Raw genomic sequence first — 19,962 nt, forward strand, 5'->3', positions numbered from 1 at the left:
CGACGAGACAAAGAACCTGTCCTGTGCGGCACTGCTCGTGCACGTGGTGTGGGCCTGTCGTCCAATGTGAACTTGTTCTCCACTCCGTCCAGACGTTGGACTTGCTTGGCCATGCAGCGGTTCAGTGCAGGTGTTGGTCACAACTGTGCATTGTTTACCTTCCTTCCGGGCTCTCAAGCTCATCCACCGACAATGAACCCAGAACTCAACCAGCAGCAGCGCCAGCACCCACACAACAACCAACTATCTTGCGCCAGCCGCAGCAACCAACCACACATCGCTCTCCATCTTATTTTTGCACATGTTGTTTGCGCTCTTTTAAAGTCCCCCGAAGCCCATTGAATGGCACCGTGGGGCATGTTCATTGGGCATCACAGACAGACAGATCTCCATATATGGGATAACTTTCAGCCTGCTTGGCAGCCTCGCGCTGACCCTGCAATCACACCGTGGGCTGCGCTCATTGGCTGTCACATTCAGCCAGATCTACATACACGGCCAGGTTTTTCGTCTGTTTGGTGGCCTCGTGCTCACCTCCGTAATAGTGCCATGGCCCATGGGCAGCAATCAATGGCTGTCATAGTGAGGAAAATTCACATTACAGGACAGACAGATGATGGAGGGTTATTTTAGAATGTGGGGAGGGGGGAGGCGGGGCTTAGATACAGACACTGAGGCAGGTCGACCAGAGGTTTCTAAACACTGTGTTCAACACGTTTTATCATCATAAGAATTACACTTACGCTAATACGTAATAGGAAATAACAATTCCTACCCCTAAGGCTATATATATATATATATATATATGCATTGCTAGCATGATGGCCTCGACCGAGAGGTACACACACTCACCTGTAATCTGTCTAGCATGGGTTTGAATCCCGATGAGCTATAAACTGTCATCTCGGTGTTTTACAGGCAGGGTGGTTCATCAATGTGTGTGCCGTCCCTGGGATGGACGTTAAACTGGACGTCTCATCTGCTCGCATTAGTTGGTGGATGTGAGAAAATCCCACGCTGTCTTTAGCGAAGAGTAGGCAAGCTATCGCCGGCACCGTAAACAAATTAAACATTCCTGCCCCAACTAATATCAAGAGAGCGATGGCACACCGCCCAGCATGACCCTTTGGGCAAGGTAATGCGTTGGCAGAACCAACGATCTGTAATGTAGAATATTTAAATTGATTTGGGCGAGCCAACCCCGTTGGTGCTCCTGTGGTTGGCAGCGAGTGCCCCGGAAGCATTGACCGAAAGAGAGTGGCAATTATATGTGGAGGAAAATTGCATGCTTAGCCAGGGTCGCCCAGATAGCTCAGATGGCAGAGCACTGGCATGGTTTTCCAGAGGACCTGGGTTCGATACTTGGTCTGGGCACGTAATTTTCCCACATATATCAATTTAAATATTGAATCTTGTTCATTAATCCAGATGTGGAATACGTTGTTTAATAAAGTATTATATTTAGTTCCCCATTTGCTTGTGCGGATCACCAGGAAGGTTTTTTTGCCCCAATCTTTCATGAAGTGACTGGCCAGGAATGCAAGATGCCAGGAATTTGTATTTTGTTCAGGGTACCGGCGATTAATTGGTCCACTCTTTGCGAAAGACACCGTGGGGTGTTTAACATTCACCAAGTGGTGCTGCAGACTGGTCCTGCAGCTTAACGTCCTCCCGAAGGACGACGCACATCGATGCCTCCTCACCGCGCATGCGCAACACCGGTTTACAGCTGGGTCGGGATTCGAACCCAGAGTGCGCATACCTCTGAGCCACGTTAGCTGCACCTTGACCGTTTTTCTTCTTCATTCTCGGAACAATTTTTGTAGCTACAACAAAAGGCATGGGACAACATTTTGATGGTTACAAAATAAAAAAAATTAAATCATGTTCCAGGGAAAGCAAAATACATTTCCTATTAATTCCAGTAAATTGCAAAGATTTTATGCAATTGCAACATTTTCCAACATTGGACTTGCGCAGGACAACAAATTATACTGTTCTTAAACCACAAAACGATTATACAACCAGCAAAATTTCCGCACATACAAGGACGTCATATACTTCGGTATAACTAACTATAAGTATTTAGTGATTTAAATATGTCATTTTTAGATTTAAAAAAACAATTCGACAAGACGTGCTTTCATTCTAGTTAGAGATCACTCAGCAGAACATTGGGAGCAATCCATTGTACAGAGGAATGCAATTGTTGGCTCACCAGTAAGGAGCAGCGCTCACGTCCACCGAACCAGACCCAACAACGCTTCTGCTGCTCTGCGGGCTTTTAAAATTGGATATTCCACTCACGTACCGCCTCTTCTTCTTCCTCCACTCGGCCCCGCCCCCGAGCCACTCCCTCCCAATCTGGTATCCTCTGATCATTTCTCTCTGCTACCCCTCACCTCCCCACTTTCTCCAGGCATCACTTCACTGCACATCCTCGATCCTCCTCTCTGCTCTCATATCCAATCCTCTCGGATTTTATTCTCCTTCCTTTCTTGAACGTCCCTTAACCTTTTATCCTGTTTCTTTTTTATTTCTCAATCCCATTAATACATTCGTCGTTGTAACCTCCCTGGGTAGAGTCTTCCCCCCTTTTTAAAAAATACAAACAATTCCGTCGTTTATCTACTTTTTACAGCAAATGACAGATTTTAATTTTTTGCTTCCTTTTTTTTTTTTCTTTTTTTTTTTTGTATACAAGATCGAGGCTCGTGAAAGAGCGAACATTAATCACACAGAAAGACAAACAGACACACAAAACAAATAACATCGGGAGCGGTAGACAAGATGGGGAGAGAGGGGGAAGGACACAAACACAACATTTGAGAGCAGGGACCGAGAGACATGGAGACATCGAGAGAACTGTGGGAGGGAGAGGGCTTTGGGGGGGGAGGCATGGGAAGGGGGTGGGGGGGTGGGAGAGGTATAAAACATATGGACACTGCCAAGACTTCCAGGAAAGAAGTTGGAATTTCAAACAAGGTGGATCTGGGGTGAATTAGTGGGGGTAGAAAAGATCAAGGTTTTGGATGGGGGAAGATAAGAGATGGTGGTGAACAGCTGTTTTGAAGACCTGGAGGGAGGAGTGTGATTGAAGTGAGTGTGGGAGTTTGTTCCAGAGGCGGGAGAAAAGAGGAATGAAAGAGTGAAGGTGAGCAGCGAGCCGAGATTTCGGCAGTTTAACCATCAGAGGGTGGCTGGCAGATCTTGTGCGACCTGTAGGAATATTTGGGGGACAGAGCACAGAGAGAGCTGGGGGAGCAAGGCCGGAGAGGAGTCGGTAGAAGACAGAAAGACCACCTACCTGCCTGCGGTGAGTGAGTGAAAGGCCCTCAGAGATAGCTTCATCGCGGGAGATTCCAATGATTCTGAAAGCTTTGGATTCAACAGCGTGAAGCCGAGCCAGGTGTGAGGCAGGAGCACCAGCCCATAGGGGAGAACAGTATTCCATTGAGTTGCGGATGAAAGCCTTGTATGTGGTGAGGAGCTCAGGTGTGCCTAGGAAGGACTTCGCACGACGGAGGATGCCCAATCGGCGACTGGCTTTGGAGGCCAGCTTGGAAATGTGGTTTTCCCAAGAAAGATCATGGCAGATGGTGAGACCCAAAAGCTTGAGCGACAGAACTTCTTGGAGAGGATTGTTGAGAAAGTAGATGGGAGGGTTGTCCAGTCGATCTTTTCGGAGAGACATAGTAAGAGAGTGAGATTTGTCAGGATTGAAAGACATGTTCCACATGTTTGACCAGTCTGTGATTTTGTCCAGGTCTTCAGAGAGTGAGGAGGCTGCAGACTGCCGATCTGAGGGAAGAGGAATGGAGCGGCAGAGAGTGGAGTCATCAGCAAAGAGATACAGAGGATTTTCCAGAGAGTCGGAGAGATCATTGATAAAGACCAGAAAAAGCACAGGGCCCAGAACACTGCCTTGGGGAACTCCAGCCTGAACAGGAAGGGGAGATGAGAGAAATCCATTCAGGGCCACACGTTGACTACGACCAGAGAGGAAGTCCGCAAGCCATGCATGGAGATTTCCATGAATACCATAGGAGGAGATGTTTGTTTGTTTCTAAACACTCGGACGATTCTGCCAGAATTAAATGATTTGCTTCACTTCCGATATTGAAGAGTGGCTCACCACCACCCCCACCTTAGGTTATATAGCAACCACTGTTTCCAATAGCATACATATATTTAGCATATATATATATACTGTCACGTGAAAAAGTAAGGACACCCCATGTAAAGTTTTGACTTTTTCAACATATTTCAACATACAGCTATTTGATCTTCATTTCAACAATATTGATAGATAAAGGTGATATAATATAACAAATATCATGAGACATTTACATTTTGTTGTCCATTGTATAATTTAAATAAACATAAATGCAAATTTTGCATGTGGGAAAAGTAAGTACACCCAAACATTTATCACTACTTCAAATACCTAAAATTAGAATCAGGTGCACCAGCTCAGGTGCAAATGATTAGAACATCGTTAGAGAGGATCTTGGAGGAACCTGTCTTATTTAAACCTCAGACATTTAGTTTGGTTTGCTCTTTGTTGTTGAAGTGTGCGGTGTTACCATGCCGAAATCAAAACAGCTCTCTGAGGCCTTCAGAAAGAAGATTATGGATGCCCACGAGTCTGGGAAGGGATTTAAAAAGATCTCCAAACAATTTGAAATCAATCATTCGACTGTCCGGAAGATCATCTACAAGTGGAGAAGATTCCAAACAACTGCCAACTTGTTCAGGTCAGGCCGCCCCAGCAAGTTCAGCCCGAGATCAGATCGCAAGATGCTGAAAGAAGTCTCTAAGAACCCCAGAATGTCATCACGAGACCTACAGGTAGCTCTTGCCACTGTTGATGTCAAAGTGCATGAGTTTACCATTAGAAAGAGGCTGCACAAATTTGATCTACATGGGAGGTGTGCCAGGAGGAAACCTTTGCTGTCCAGAAAGAACATCAGGGCAAGACTAAAGTTTGCCAATGAACACCGAGGCAAAGATCAGCACTTCTGGAACAATGTGCTCTGGACAGATGAGTCAAAGGTAGAGCTATTTGGCCACAGTACCAGAAGACATGTTTGGCGAAAACCAAAGACAGCATTTCACCACAAGAACCTGATACCAACTGTAAAGCATGGTGTTGGAAATATTATGGTTTGGGGCAGCTTTGCTGCATCAGGGTCTGGGCAGCTCACCATCATAGAATCCACTATGAATTCTTCATTGTACCAGAGGGTGCTTGAGGATAATGTGAGGCCATCTGTCGAAAAGTTGAAGCTCAACCGAAGGTGGACCTTGCAACATGACAATGACCCTAAACAACAACAACAACAACAACATGCATTTTAAGGCCATTTTCCCTGCTAGAGCGGGGGTTAGCCTTGCAGTCCCCATGACAATCTTTTCCATTTTGCCCTATTTTCTGCATCTTTCCTTGTTAACATACCAGTAAATCCACCAACGAATGGCTGAAAAGAAAGAAATGGAGGGTTCTGGAATGACAAAGTCAAAGCCCGGATCTAAATCCCATCGAGATGTTGTGGGGGATTTGAAACGGGCTGGACATGCAAGAAACCCCTCAAACATCGCACAGCTGAAAGAATTCTGCATGGAGGAGTGGGCAAAAATTTCTCCCAGTCGATGTCAGAGACTGGTAGACAGTTATAAGAAACGCCAACTTGAGGTTGTTTCTGCCAAAGGGGGCAATACCACCTATTAGAGCCAAGAGTGTACATACTTTTTCCACATGCGAAATTTGCATTTATGTTTATTTAAATTATACAATGGACTACAAAATGTAAATGTTTCATGATATTTGTTATATTGTATCACCTTTATCTGTCAATATTGTTGAAATGAAGATCAAATAGCTGTATGTTGAAATATGTTGAAAAAGTCAAAAGTTTACATGGGGTGTACTTACTTTTTCACGTGACTGTCTGTATATGAAAGATATTGTGGTATATGACCTCTGTATTGAAAGAAACAACAAAGGAGAATCCATCGTGCGAATTATGGAAAAGTATACAGAAATGGGTCAGAGGTGAGAGAGGAAAAAAATTCCCTTTCGTTTGAGAAGGCCCATTTAGGTTGATGCTGGGGGTCTGCTCTGGACCGGAAGCAGGTTTTTGCACAAGCGGCATAGGGCCGATTGTGCTACGATTCCCAACATTATTACTACATTTTGAAGTAATCGTGGAGTGAGAATGTTTTTGTGTACAGATATCTGGACTCAATGCAGGACCTGAACGACAGAGGGCAGCAGGTTCACAGACAGGCAGAGGATCAACTGGGAACAGCTAGACAAGGAAGGACATCGCACATTGGTGTCCTAAAGGAAAGGAGCTATGATGGAGGGGTCAGTGAGGCTAGAATAAATCATGGCTGGAAATGGGAGAAGGCAGGAAGTGACAAAATGGGCAACAATCTTGGAAGACTGGTAGTCCATGAGCTAGATTCCATTTTTTTTTTTTTTTTTTTTTTTTTTTTTTGTATACAAGATCGAGGCTCGTGAAAGAGCTAACATTAATCACACAAAAAGACAAACCGACACACAAAACACAAAAAACAAGGGGAGCGGCAGACAAGATGGGGAGAGAGGGGGAAGGACACAAACACAACATTTGAGAGCAGGGACATCGGGAGGAATTGGGGGGAGGTGGGAGAGGATTAAAACATATGAACACTGCAAGGACTCTGGGGTGAATTACCGGGGGTAGAAAAGATCAAGGTTTTCGATGGGGGAAGATAAGAGATGGTGGTGAACAGCTGTTTTAAAGACCTGGAGGGAGGAGTGGGATTGAAGGGAGTGTGGGAGTTTGTTCCAGAGGCGGGAGAAAAGGGGAATGAAAGAGTGAAGGTGAGCAGAGAGCCTAGACTTTGGCAGTTTAACCAGAAGAGGGTTGCAGGCAGATCTTGTGCGACCTGAAGGAATATTGGGGGGACAGAGCACAGAGAGAGCTGGGGGAGCAAGGCCGGAGAGGAGTCGGTAGAAGACAGAAAGACCACCAACCTGCCTGCGGTGAGTGAGTGAAAGGCCCTCGGCGTTGACTACATCGCAGGAGATTCCAATGATTCTGAAAGCTTTGGCCTCAACAGCGTGTAGCCGAGCAAGGTGTGAGGCAGGAGCACCAGCCCAGAGGGGGGAACAGTATTCCATTGAGCTGCGGATGAAAGCCTTGTATGTGGTGAGGAGCTCAGGTGTGCCAAGGAAGGACTTCGCACGACGGAGGATGCCCAGTCGGCGACTGGCTTTGGAGGCCAGCTTGGAAATGTGGTTTTCCCAAGAAAGATCATGGCAGATAGTGAGACCCAAAAGCTTGAGCGACAGAACTTCTTGGAGAGGATTGTTGAGAATTTTGGTACCATATTGAGGGGTAATACGTCATGGTGATTTTTTTTATTGCGTTGCATCTCTACATAACAAAAACCCATGTTGGCCTGGCTGGATGGGCAGCTTAGTGGCAGAATAATGGTCAATACAAAATGGCGGACGAAAAATACTATAGTTCCCATAAATGCTATAATAACTTACTGATGATGACTAGCGTTACAATGGCTGGTATGAAAGACTGATGTGTAAGGAGCATTCATTCCAGTTACGTAACAGGACTTTTCACTATGTATTTCACATATTCCTTCACAAATGTTGACAATGATCACACAACTCACTGTGAGGCAAATCTATGCAGCCACTGATATGTAGTTCTGAATGAATATGGCTTGCTAGAAATGTAAACTGCACCGAGTTTTGGCCACCTGAACACAATGGCCGATTCTTCTCGTAAATCTCAAATGTGGTTAAAATCTGTTTGTTTGTTTTTTCTGTTGACCCGCTCGTTAAATATTTCGCTATCACTGGGACTAGAGAGCTGAAAGTCTTACATACTTTCTTTTGTATCCGAAAATTGAAAAATGAACAACATTCATTTATGTCTTTCAATCCTGACAAATCTCACACTCTTACGATGTCTCTCCGAAAAGACCGACTGGACAACCCTCCCATCTACTTTCTGAATAATCCTCTCCAAGAAGTTCTGTCGCTCAAGCTTTTGGGTCTCACTATCTGCCATGATCTTTCCTGGGAAAACCACATTTCCAAGCTGGCCTCCAAAGCCAGTCGCCGAATGGGCATCCTCCGTCGTGCGAAGTCCTTCCTTGGCACACCTGAGCTCCTCACCACATACAAGGCTTTCATCCGTAGCTCAATGGAGTACTGCTCTCCCCTCTGGGCCGGTGCTCCTGCCTCACACCTAGCTCGTCTTCACGCTGTTGAAACCGAAGCGTTCAGAATCGTTGGAATCTCCCGCGATGAAGCTAACTCCGAAGGCCTTTCACTTAATCACCGCAGGCAGGTTGGTGGTCTTTCCGTCTTCTACCGACTCCTCTCCGGCCTTGCTCCCCCAGCTCTCTCTGGGCTCTGTCCCCCAAATATTCCTGCAGGTCGCACAAGATCTGCCTGCAACCCTCTTATGGTTAAACTGCCAAAATCAAGACTCTCTGCTCACCTTCACTCTTTCATTCCTCTTTTCTCCGGCCTCTGGAACAAACTCCCCCACTCCCTTCAATCCCACTCCTCCCTCCAGGTCTTTAAAACGGCTGTTCACCACCATCTCTTATCTTCCCCAATCCAAAACCTTGATCTTTTCTACCCCCGCTAATTTCACCCCAAATCCACTTTTTTGAGGTGACTTTTGTCTTCTTTCCTGGAAGTCCTTGGTGTCCTTGCGTTTTATACCTATCCTGCCTCCCCCCAGGCCCTCTCCCTCCCACACATCTCCCGATGTCCCTGCTCTCAAATGTTGTGTTTATGTGCTTCCCCTTCTCTCCCCATGTTGTCGACCGCTCCCCTTTTTATATACTTTGTTTGCTTGTTTGTTTGATTTGTTTGTTTGATAAATGTTAGCTCTTTCACGAGCCTCGACTCTGTATACAAAAAAAACAAACAAAAAAAAACATCATGACTTCGTATTCATGGAATTTTCCAAGAATTTCCATGAATTTAGTGCCTCTGCGACCAACTACTCTAATATTTGTGGGGGTTTTTTTTCAAAAAGTATAATAAATATAACAGAAAATACTTACTTATAGCAAAATAAGTTACTTTCATGTCCTTTTATACAAGACAAATGAGAAAACGTGGACAGGAAAACAACAAACGAGAAAGGCACTTGATAGAGCGCTCACCTCCGCCAGACTGAACTGTTTACGTTTTGTATCCCTCTGATAGGCGGGATCTGGATTCGGATCTGAACCAAAATCGAATCAATTTTTCCATGACACACACCCAACCTCTCAATGAAGTTTCATCCAAATCCGCCCACACCCTCTTGAGACATCTTAATTGCTACATGTCGTTTTTGGCCCATTTAAAAATGAAGAAGAATTACTTTTAAAAACTTCTCGTATCCGGATCCAGATCTGGATCTTCACCAGAATCTCATCCGAATCCGTCCATAACTTTTTAAGATATCCTGCTCACAGACAAACAGGGGTGGAACATGTCCGACGTTATCCTTAGGTAGCGGAGGTAAAAATGAGCTTTTTTGCAGATACATATTGGCAGCCATTTTGGATTTTCTCATGATCTATTAGATCAGTGATGATGCGCATAGGCTCGAAATGACGCACAATAAGTCGTACTAGCACTTCTGAAGGTTTCAGCCCCACGTTTGTCTTTATTCCAACTCTAACGTGAAAAGTATGCTAGGGGAAGGTGGGGCCAAAATGGCCACGTTAATCATTGGGGTAAATTCTTTCCGACCGATATCCAATGTTTAAAATGCTAAGAGTGCTTTAATAAAATTTATTTTATTAAGAATGATATAACTTGTATATGAGACTAGCAGTGCCAACGAATTACGGTCAAAATTCTAACAAAAGGAAACATGGACCTGTGGGCCACCTTGCCTACCAGGTTGGGAAACATGGGCACTAACTATGGGGCAAAATGACCAGTATGGGGTAAATGGTACACCTGAATAAACGATTCAAACACTACGAAACTTGAGACTGGGAACGTTGTTAAGCGTACAAGTCAAAAAGGGTAAACGGTTGGCATTCAACTTCAGCGTTAAAACATGGACTTAAAATCAACGAACATAGACAGCATTGTGATATGGATACCGTACACCACATGTGAAAGCCAATCAACGAAGCGCTGTCGTACTTACACCAAACATCATTTCCTCCATGTGTGGTACATACCGAACCAACTATGATTCCATTTCATCGGTAAATACAGTCTTGTTACGTCCAAGGAATTTGAATGTGCCTTTAGCTGATTTGTCTGTGTTCTTGTGAGTCGTTTCAGGGTAGAACGGGAGACTTGAATTGTTTAGCGGCTTCATATGGCCCATCTCATTCCGTTATACTGCCTGGAGTGCTGACCTCATAGCTTCAGCAGTCCAAGATTGTTGATCACTTATTCTGGTATAATTGTTCCTCTCCCCTATCCTCCAACTCCCCCCTTCCCTACCACCCCACTCCCTTTCCCTTAGTCTTCCATCCCCCTCCCCTCTTCCTCCTACCCATTCCCCTTCCTTCCACTCCTCCTCCCATCTTCTCCCACCGCTCCCTCACCTCACCTCTTCCCCTTCCCCCCTCTTCCTCATCCACTCCCCCTCCATCATCCCCTACCTTCCCTTCTACTCACCCTCCCCTTCCATCCCTCCCCTTCCCCTCACGTATTCGTATTCCTGGCACAAAGCGACTCTGCGTTGCCTGACAATGCCGGGTGTAGTTCCCTGTACGGCCGAGTGGGGCTGCTGTGGGCGGGGCTGAGTGAGGCCGCTGTGGGCGGGGCTGAGTGAGGCCGCTGTGGGCGGGGCTGAGTGAGGCCTGTGTTGCGGTTGCCTGGAATAAAGATGGTGCTTGATCCTATCTGCGTGTCCGCATCTTTATAACAAAGACATTACAATTGGCGACGAGGATTTTTCAGACCATGGCTTTCGAACCCTAACAACACACGGGGGGTGAAGCTGTGTTAAGATTAGTTTCCCCCAGTATGTGATTGCCCCCTTGTGGCTCTTCCCCCACGTTTTTGCAATCTACAACAAGGCGGTCCATGTAACCATCCATTAACCAACCATAACCGACATAACTGCTGGCAGAACCCCGATCATTCTCGATCGGCAACGAAACACAGCCTCCAAAGGATCGTAACCGGCAGGCCACGCCCCGAGCTTCGTCATTGGTCTTGGAGACACGGGGTGATTTGATGGGGCTCAGGATTGGCCAGTGACGTCATCGAGAAGCTTTGAGGAGGAGGAAGAAGAGCGCTTCTCTCTCTCGGTCACTTTTGTCTCTCTGGTGGTCCGGGTGCTCCTGGCTCATGTGCGTTTGTGAGGAAAGCTTTTGGGGCTTTTGTGTAACTTTTGTGAAGTCGGAGGAGGAGGTGTTGTTGGACTGTGGTGCCCTTTTGGGGAGCTGGGAGCCACGTTTTGCTTGGCGGTGGAAGCGAGGAAGGGCTGTTTTGCCTGCTTGCTCACGCCTGGGCATTTTAGACGAGTGGCGCCGGCGCCATTGCTGGCGCCGTCTACACCGGCTGCAGCGGTCAAGGTCAAGCCCTTAAACACATTTTGGACCAGAGTTGAGTGCTGGCCATTTAAAAGGGAAACATTTTATTTATTGTATCTCCCCCCCACTGTGTGTGTGTTGTGAATCTGATTGGAGGATCCTCAAAATAGGAAATATTAGATTTACCTCACCTTTCATTTTTATTCCTTGCTTTATTTTTATTAAATCATTATCGTGGTATTTTTCATTTGTTGTGTCATGTTTCTTTGCTCGTGGGTTCGGGAATAAACCTGTGTAGCTTCTGTTCAGGTAAGCACTTCGCTGCCTTCCGTCCCGCGTGCGCCAAAAAGTACCGCCAATTTTCGGGCTGCTGCCTCGGGAGTAAAAACGATCAGTCATTCGGCGCCCAGTGGTCTTAATCGCTGGCTAACGTGACAATATTCTATGAATACCATCTCGTTTTTACATGTTTCTTATCACCTCAACAGGTAATTTATATAATGTTGCACTACCATTGGTGAACAATTGTGTCAATTTTGTAAAACAATTGTATGAGATCGATTACATGTACAATGCTGTAGTTATACTAAGAGCTGTTACCGAGGATTTGGCGTTTTATGTGACGCCATCTTGGATTTACCCACCTATTGGCTCTGAGCTGCCAATTTGAGACGTCCAGCAGTTTCTGTACCCTACAGATGTCCCGTGATAAGTCAAACATTCTGAGGCTTTGCCGCTCAAGATGGTACCAAAATGTGAAATTTGTGGTCCAAGCTCACAATGGAGGGAGGGCTTTGAGACAACACACACAGGTAGTATGGTTGTATGTGTAAGAGTACACTGCTGTGCTTTAGTTCCTTGCCTGGTCGTTGTAATTTGAAACAATTTATCTAATTTTGTTCGCTTTGGATAAATTAAACTTTTTATCTTGATAAAAATGAGGAGCAGGAGTGAAAGGCCAGAGGATTAGGGGTTTAGACAAACACAAAGTACCAAGACGGAACATTGAACAATGCATGGCCTCCCCGGGGTATAAAGATTGCAGTAGATCTGAGAATGAACAATAGATATACATGTATTAACGTCGATATGCGGACTCACACACTCACTGACACACAGACTGATTACAATCCCCTCTTCTGGTCCTTTGGAAATGGCGAGGCCAACAAAATTGGGCAGACATACAAACATGACCTCGTAAGGTAAAACTAGGCAATGACGGGACTTTTTCAGGAATAAAAAAGATCTGAATGGAAAAGGACACGAGATGGCAACGAGCCACAACCCTGGGGTAGTAGAGGGAGGAACATGATTGGACAGATCCCGGTAAGGCAATTTGCTACACAGGAAAAGAGAGACCTAGAATGGCACTTGGTAATAGAGCGCATACCTCGCCTACCTCGGCCAGGCTGAACAGTTGATATTTGGTATCCCACTGATGGGTCACATCTGGATCAGGACGTTAACCAAAATCAAATCGGTTTGTTCTTGTCGCCTAACCAACTCATCCACATAGTTTAGTCATAAGTCATCCATAACTTTTTTTAAATATCATGCTATGTATCGTTTTTGGCCCTATCACTGAATGGCGAAGAATCACTTAAACTTAAATTCTTGTATCAGGATACGCATTCGAATTTTCACCCAAATCTAATTAATTCTTCCTTGTCACACACCAAACCTGTCCACCAAATTTCGTCCAAATCCGTCCATAACTGTTTGAGATATCGTGCTATATCTTGTTTTTAGCCCGATCACTCAATGGTTAATTAATCGACCATATCAAACAGAATCTCAGTTGGTGTGTTTGTACAGATGTCTGTCCCCCTTCATAAGGGTAGGTTTTAAAGGAGAATCTTTTAACACGAATGTGTGGTCACTACGGTCTATTTTTGAGGATAAAACAACCTCGAAAAACATTTTCCATGAAAAAGTAATTATGTCTCTTCTATTGGAATTGTAGACGGTGGCTTGCAAACCGAGCCTCAAGGGCGGTGTACAGAAGCGTTTTTTAAAATAACAATAAATACAATGTGCAGGGAGGTAAAATTCGCTGCACGTGATGTGCAACGTGCGCAGAGTAAAACGAGTGTTCATTTACGTCCGTATGATGTCTAATATATAAAGAAGATATAAGCACAGATGATACTAGGCCGAGGCTTCAGACTTTGGCACGTTCATGAGGCTGCACCGTCGAATAAACTGTTCCAACACATTTTTGATTGGCTTTTCACGAGTCACTTAATAAATTATCTTATCCGGATCCAGATCTTCACCAAAATCTAACCATTTCGTTTGTCACATACCAAACGTCTACACAAAATTTAGGCCGAATCTGTCCACAACTTTTTAAATGTCCTGTTCACAAGCAGACAGACAAAGACAAACAGACAGATAAACAGCCAGACCAAGACAAACAGACAGACAAGCAGACAAAGAAAAACAGTCAGTTTAACAGACAGACAAAGACCAGCAGATAATCAGACAGACAAAGACAAATAGACAGATAAGCAGCCAGACCACGACAAACAGACAGATAAGTAGACAAACAAAGACAGTCAGATAAACAGACAGACAAAGACAAACAGACAAGCATATAAGCAGACAGACAAAGACAAACAGACAGATAAGCAGACAAACAAAGACAGTCAGATAAACAGACAGACAAAGACAAACAGACAAGCATATAAGCAGACAGACAAAGACAAACAGACAGATAAGCAGACAAACAAAGACAAGCAGATAGGCAGACAGATCAAGACAAACAGATAGATAAGCAGACAAACAAAGACAGTCAGATAAACAGACAGACAAAGACAAACAGATAAGCAGACAAAGACAAACAGACAGATAAGCAGACAAACACAGACAGCCAAACAGACATAAACAGACAGACATAAACAGACAGACAAAAAAACGGACAGACAGACATGTGTGAAAACATGACCTTTTTACCTCTACCTTTGTGTGGAGGTAAAAAGGAAGGCAGGTGATCAAGAAGCCTGGGAAGAATCGCTGGAAGAAACAGCATGAGATTCTTCCAGCGATTCTTCCAAGTAATTCAATTAAAATATATGTAACTTTTTTTTGTTTGCAAGTTTTTAAAATAACATTGTACGCAGTTTTCCTTGATTGATCCTTTCCTGCACATCACAACAAAAACACGTTGTCGCTAAGATTGATTGCTACTCGGTATTCAACCACTTTGAAGTTTGGTGACGTCACTCTGACGCGCTCAGCGCGAGATGTAAATTGGTTTACCGTGGGTGTGCGAGAATCGTGCTTCACCAGGTGGGATAATTAACGTGTCATTAAGCTACTGTATTCCTTTTCTCGATGTATTTTAATTGTTAGACAAAATAAACTTAGCACACAGCCCCCACAGGTGATCGTTCAGATAGAAGACCTTTGCAGTTGTTTGAAAATATAATGAGAGATATAACACGCTCAGAATGTGACAAAACCATCATGCACTATGTGGAATGTAATTATTACTCGTTTATGTCACAAACCGTATATTTATTACTTACTCAAATATGGCGAATTTCCCCACGGTGCATGCTCCCACTTCCTTCTCCTTCATAGCAACTCATAATCTTCTTTACCTTCCCTCCACACTTCCCTACAGTCCTTCCTCCTATTTTCTCAATTTTAATTTTCTTATTATGAGCAATCCCTGTGCGTATATAATAGATACGAGGCATCTGAATGAAAATTCCAACTTACCTGGGTCTTTTTTACCGACCTGAGTTTTATTTTTGCTCATGACATGTGTTGTACAGGTGCTTATAGAAAGTCTACACCCCATTTGAAAAATGTTCACCTTTTTTAGCCACGTCGCAGACGCTGCTCATAGAGTGCCCTCTGCTGTTGTTCTTGTTCTTCTTCTTGTTCTTCTTGTTCTTGTTGTTCTTGCAGAGAAGACAAAACCTCAAAGCTCCACCAATTCTGGGAACCATAGCTCCACCCATTGTGGGAGAGGCTTCATATAAACAAATATCCACCATTTTATTAACTCGCATAGCTTTGAGGCCTGTTTTGTAGGCCCGTGGTGTCTTGCTCTCTCACACAGTTTTCTTTCAAATCAAATTCGATATATCATTTCATTTTTCACAGTCGCTAACATAGTTTTAGACTCGGTTGAAAAAAAACGGGAAGAAAATCCGATGAAAGTTGCCCTTTATAGAACGAAATGAATTCTCAAAGGCCTGTAACTTCAAGTCCATTGAGATATATATTTTTAAATCGCGGCATGGTCACAGTCATACACCGCCCGAAATAAGACGGGAAAATGCCGAGATATATATATTTTGTATAAATCGTGGCATGGTCTGTCATACACCGCCCGAAATAACAGACGGGAAAATGCCGAGATATATTTAAAATTCGTCCATTTGATGACAATCGTCACGATGAAATATTTAATTTATACGTCGTCACAATAATGTGGAGAGAGGAGCTTCGCTTCGTTCACGTGTCGCCACATACGGGAAATTGCCGAGATATATTTTTTTTAAATCGCGGCATGGTCAGTCATACACCGCCTGAAATAACAGACGGGAAAATGCCGAGATATATATATTTTTTTTAAATCGCGGCATGGTCAGTCATACACCGCCTGAAATAACAGATGGGAAAATGCCGAAATATATTAAAAATTCGTCCATTTGATGACAATCGTCACGATGAAATATTTAATTTATACGTCGTCACAATAATGTGGAGAGAGGAGCATAGCTTCGTTCACGTGTCGCCACACACGGGAAATTGCCGAGATTTTTTTTTTTTAAATCGCGGCATGGTCAGTCATACACCGCCTGAAATAACAGACGGGAAAATGCCGAGATATATATTTTTTTTTTAAATCGCGGCATGGTTAGTCATACACCGCCTGAAATAACAGATGGGAAAATGCCGAAATATATTAAAAATTCGTCCATTTGATGACAATCGTCACGATGAAATATTTAATTTATACGTCGTCACAATAATGTGGAGAGAGGAGCATAGCTTCGTTCACGTGTCGCCACACACGGGAAATTGCCGAGATTTTTTTTTTTAAATCGCGGCATGGTCAGTCATACACCGCCTGAAATAACAGACGGGAAAATGCCGAGATATATTAAAAATTCGTCGCCACACACGGGAAATTGCCGAGATATATTTTCACTTTGCACAAAAATAACATCAAGTAATCGAATCAATAGGAATGTCCTGTGCTTATAACATCGACGTTATAGGCACAGCTGCATCTAGGCATTGTGTAACATCGACGCGGATTTTGTTTTAATTAAAACTTTTTGTACTTGTTGCCTTATAGCATGAAATTAAAATGCAGTAAATCAAACTTTTTCCACCGTTATTTACACATCCTAACCCACAACTTCCAAATGAAAAACAAATTCTACAACTTTCAGAAAAGTAATAAAAAATACCACACTAGAATATCTAGATCGGATAAGTGTCCACACCCCTGAGTTAATACTTGGTGGAAGCACCTTCGACAGCAATTACAGCTGTGAGTCTGTTGGGATAGGTTTCTACCAACTTTGCACACCTTGATTGCGCAATATTTGCCCATTCTTCCGTACAAAACTGTTTAAGCTCAGTGAAGTTGTGTGGGGAATGTTGATGGACAGCAATCTTCAAGGGTAGACAGAGGGTGGGCAGAAAGTGAGGCAGTGAGTGGAGGCAGAAATGAGGATGCAGCAAGGATGGGCAGGAATGAAGGGGTAGCGAGTGCAAGCAAGAATGAGAGGGCACCAAGGGTAGGCAGTGGTGAGGAGTAGTTAGTGCAGGCGGTGGTGAGGAGGTAGAGCGTGTAGGCAGTAGTGAGACGGTAGTGAGTGTAGGCAGTGGTGAGACGGTAGTGAGTGTAGGCAGTGGTGAGGGGGTAGTGAGTGAAGGCGATGGTGTGGGGGTAGTGAGTGTAGGCAGTGGTGAGGGGTAGTGAGTGTAGGCAGTGGTGAGATGGTAGCGACTGTAGGCAGTGTTGAGGGGTAGTGAGTGTAGGCAGTGGTGAGGGGGGTGTGAGTGTAGGCAGTGGTGAGGTGTAGTGAGTGTAGGCAGTGGTGAGAGGTAGTGAGTGTAGGCAGTGGTGAGACAGTAGAGCGTGCAGGCAGTGGTTAGGGGGTTGTGAGTGTAGGCAGTGGTGAGATGGTAGAGAGTGTAGGCAGTGGTGAGGGGGTTGTGAGTGTAGGCAGTGGTGAGGGGTAGTGAGCATAGGCAGTGGTGAGGGGTAGTGAGTGTAGGCAGTGGTGAGACGGTAGTGAGTGTAGGCAGTGGTGAGGGGTAGGTAGTGAGTGTAGGCAGTGATGAGGGGTAGTGAGTGTAGGCAGTGATGAGGGGTAGTGAGTGTAGGCAGTGGTGAGGGGGTAGGGAGTGTAGGCGGTGGTGAGGGTGATAGTGACGGCAGGCAGTGGTGAGGCGGAAGCGAGGGCAGGCAATGGAGATGGTGCAGCAATCGAGAAAGGTAGGAATGAGGTTTGGGAGACAGTTTTTTGGTGATGAAACTATTAAATATGTATATTCTTCATTTTGCACGAAAGATTGTAGACAAAGAGGTGTGCGGTTTTGAAGGCGCAGGAGTTGGGCACATTGAAGGAATGTTAAATGACGTATCGAGTCACAGTAGGAAGACATTGGTTGTGATTCACCTCAGAGCAAATGGTGGAGGGAATGCTTACTCCGAGGATTTGAAAAATTGATCCAGAATATTGGGTAAGTGAATAAAAGCATCAAGGGCTGTGACGTAATGTTTTTTGGAATCCTCCCAAGATTAGGAAATGGAATATAAATTATGAGCAGTGCAATGTATGTCAACCTATGGCTGGAAGAATGGTGTCGTATTGGGGTTAAGATTTTGCATTTCGGAAGGCATGGAAACTGCAAAAAAGGAGGATGGATGCCCCCGCCAAAAGGTTGTTTATTTCATTTTAACACCCGAGTAATATACCTGAGCCTGCCACACTTTTCTCCTCTCCGAATGAAATAAAGTTGTTAGCTTGACGGATTTATTACCTCTGCCACCAAAGGTGGATGGAGGTTATGTTTTCACCGATGTTTGGCTGTTTGTCTGTTTGTTTCTGCACAGGATATCTTTTTTTCTTTTTTTCTTTTTTTTGTATACGGGATCGAGGCTCGTATAAGAGCTAACATTAATCACAAAAAACAAACTCACACATAAAACATATAATAAAGTGATCGGGAGACAAGATGGGAATAGAGAGGGAAGCACACAAGTACAACAGTAGAGAACAAGGACATTGGGAATTCTGTGGGAGGGAGAGGGCTTGGGGGAAGGAGGCATGGGCAGGGGGGGGGGGGGGCTTGGCGAACTCCAGCCTGAACAGGCAGGGGAGATGGGAGAAACCCATTCAGGCCCACACGTTGACTTCAACCAGAGAGGAAGGCCGCAAGCCATGAGTGGAGATTTCCATGGATACCATAGGAGGAGAGTTTGGGGAGCAGAGCGGGGTGCCAGATCGTATCGAAGGCACGTGATATGTCAAGGGAGACAACTCTGATTTCCTGTTTGGCAGTGAGGACCTCCATCCATTGTTGAGACAGCAGAAGCAGCATGTCGGGAGTAGAGTGACCTGGTCTGAAACCAAATTGATGATCCGAGATCAAGCCTTTGGAGAAGAGGAAAGATTTGATGTCAGAAGCGATGATTGATTCCATGACTTTGCTGATTATTGGGAGCAGGCTCATTGATCTGTAGTTGCTCGGATCTGTTTTTGCACCTTTTCTGTGTAAAGCGGTAATGTTGGCTGATTTCCAAGCTGACGGCAGATGACCTTGAGCAAAAGAGAGGGTGAAGAGAAAAGAGAGAGGGTGAGATAGAGCGGAAGAGCAGGATTTTAGGACCCGTGGGCTGATGTCGTCTGGTCCATTTGCAGAATCAGAGTCGACGGTTGACAGAAACTTATCCACCTTAATAATAATAATAATAATAATACATTTATTTTATATAGCGCTTTTCAAGAAGCCCAAAGGCGCTTTGACAGAGTACAAAAAACAAGTGCAAAAAGACAAAAATCAATAGGTAAATAATCAAAGCAAAAGGAAGGAGAAGGAGAAGAGATAGTCAGGGGTTAAATGCTGTGGGTTAAATGTTGAATGCAGTGTTGAACAGGTGGGTCTTGAGTGCTGTTTTGAATGTGGTGAGTGAGGAGGAGTCTCTGATGGTGTGAGGTAGTGAGTTCCAGAGGGTGGGAGCAGCGATAGAGAAGGCCCGGTCCCCCCAGGATCTGAATTTGGTCCGCATGGGGGGGGGGGGGGTCAGGAGGTTGGTACCAGCAGAGCGGAGGTTGCGGGTGGGAGTGTGTCTGGAGAGGAGGTCAGTCAGGTAGGATGGGGCCAGGTTATGGAGGGCTTTGTAGGTCAAGAGGAGGATTTTGTACTGGATTCTCTGGGGGATGGGGAGCCAGT

The 19,962-nt window shown here is 44.7% G+C and overlaps 1 long non-coding RNA gene across 1 annotated transcript in view; it reads right to left on the reverse strand.

Moving 5' to 3' along the window:
- LOC137438876 (uncharacterized) overlaps positions 1 to 2,276 on the reverse strand; it is a 35,247-nt gene extending 32,971 nt beyond the window's left edge. The window contains exon 1 of the long non-coding RNA XR_010986809.2: positions 2,219 to 2,276. This is a non-coding gene — a long non-coding RNA (uncharacterized LOC137438876). The remainder of the gene's footprint in view (positions 1 to 2,218) is intronic.
- Between the last annotated feature and the right edge of the window lie 17,686 nt (positions 2,277 to 19,962).

This window comes from Myxine glutinosa, chromosome 13, assembly GCF_964187855.1.
Source record: "Myxine glutinosa chromosome 13, kmMyxGlut1.1, whole genome shotgun sequence".
NCBI lineage: Eukaryota > Metazoa > Chordata > Myxini > Myxiniformes > Myxinidae > Myxine > Myxine glutinosa.